The sequence below is a fragment of the Mandrillus leucophaeus genome, unplaced genomic scaffold (assembly GCF_000951045.1).
Source record: "Mandrillus leucophaeus isolate KB7577 unplaced genomic scaffold, Mleu.le_1.0 Scaffold163, whole genome shotgun sequence".
NCBI classification, from domain to species: domain Eukaryota; kingdom Metazoa; phylum Chordata; class Mammalia; order Primates; family Cercopithecidae; genus Mandrillus; species Mandrillus leucophaeus.
This window is the reverse complement of record NW_012101621.1, coordinates 354848-356579: the sequence shown is the minus strand read 5'-3', so window position 1 is coordinate 356579 and position 1732 is coordinate 354848.

Below are 1732 nucleotides of genomic sequence, written 5' to 3'. Positions count from 1 at the left end.
AAAAAAAAAAGATGATTTTCTATGGATGAGGCTGTGAGGAAATAGACATTCTCAAATACTTAAAGGAATAGTGCAAATTAATACAATGTCTCTAGAAGGCACTAAGTAGATATCAAAGGGTTAATTTTTTCCTTAACTTAATAAGAATCCCACCTCAACAACATTACTTCATATAATAACAATAGACGAGCTAAAAATATAGCTGCAAGGCTACCTATTATACCATTGTTATTATACCATTGTTATATTATAGAGAATTAAAATATGCATGTCACTTCTAACTGGAAAAGGCATTCAATCTCTTGTGGAGAAACAAAAATCAGTACATGGAGAACCATTGCTAAGTCCTAGCCATAGCAATCTGACAAGAGAAAGAAATAAAAGGCATCCAAATTAGAAAAGAAGAAGTAAAACTATTCCACTTTACTTAATGATATGATTCTATATCGAAAAAATCCTAAAGACTCTGCCAAAAGGCTTCCAGAACTATAAATGATTTTAGTAAGGCTTCAGGATACAAAAGCAACATACAAAAACCAGTAGCATTTCCACACACCAACAATGTCTAGGACAAAAGCCAAATAAAAAACACAATCCCACTTATAATTTTATTCTTATAAAGAAAATAAAATACCTGAGAATACAGTTAACTAGGGAGGTGAAAGATCTCTACAAGGAGAACTACAAAACACTGCTAAAGAAATCATAGACAATATAAACAAATGGAAAAACATTCCATGCTCATGGATTAGAAGAATCAATACATTAAAATGGCCACACTACCCAAGGCAATTTACAGATTCAATCCTTTGCTATCATACTACCAATGTCATTCTTCACAGAATTAGAAAAAAAAAAATCTGGATTTCATATGGAATCAAAAAAGAACACAAATAGCCAAAGAAATTCTGAGCAAAAAGAACAAACCCAGAAACATCACATTATTCAACTTCCACTTATACTATAAGGCAATAGTAAACAAAACAGCATAGTACTGGTACAAAAACAGACACATAAACCAACGGAACCGAATAGAAAACTCAGAAATAAAGGGGCACACTTACAACCATCTGATCTTTAACAAGACCAGCAAAAATAAGCAGTGGGTAATGGACTTCCTATTCAATAAATGGTGGTGGGATAACTAGCTAGCCATATGCAGAAGAATGAAACTGGATCCTTTCCTTTCATGATATACAAAAATTAAGTCAGGGGGGATTATTAAAGATTTAAATGTAAAATATGTAAATCCTTTCCTTTCATGATATACAAAAAATAAGTCGGGGGGATTATTAAATATTTAAATGTAAAACCTCAAGCTCTAAAAATTCTGCAAGAAAATCTAGGAAATATCCTTCTCAACATCGGCCTTGGCAAGAACTTTTGGCTACGTTCCCAAAAGCAATTGCAATGAAAACAAAAATTCATGAGACAACAAAACAATTTTTAAAAACAAAAATTGATAAGTAATTTTGTTTAATTGATAAAAAAGCTTCTGCAGAGAAAATGAAATTATTACTAGAATAAACAAGACAACCTACAGGATGGGAGAAAATATTCACAAACTGTCCGTTCGACAAAGGTCTAATAGCCAGAATCCATAAGGAACTTAAATAAATCAACAAGCAAAAAAACAAATAACCCCATCAAAAAATGGGCAAACGACACAAGAACAGATACTTCCTCAAAATAAGGCATACAAGCATCCAACAACCATATGGAAAAAAAAAAA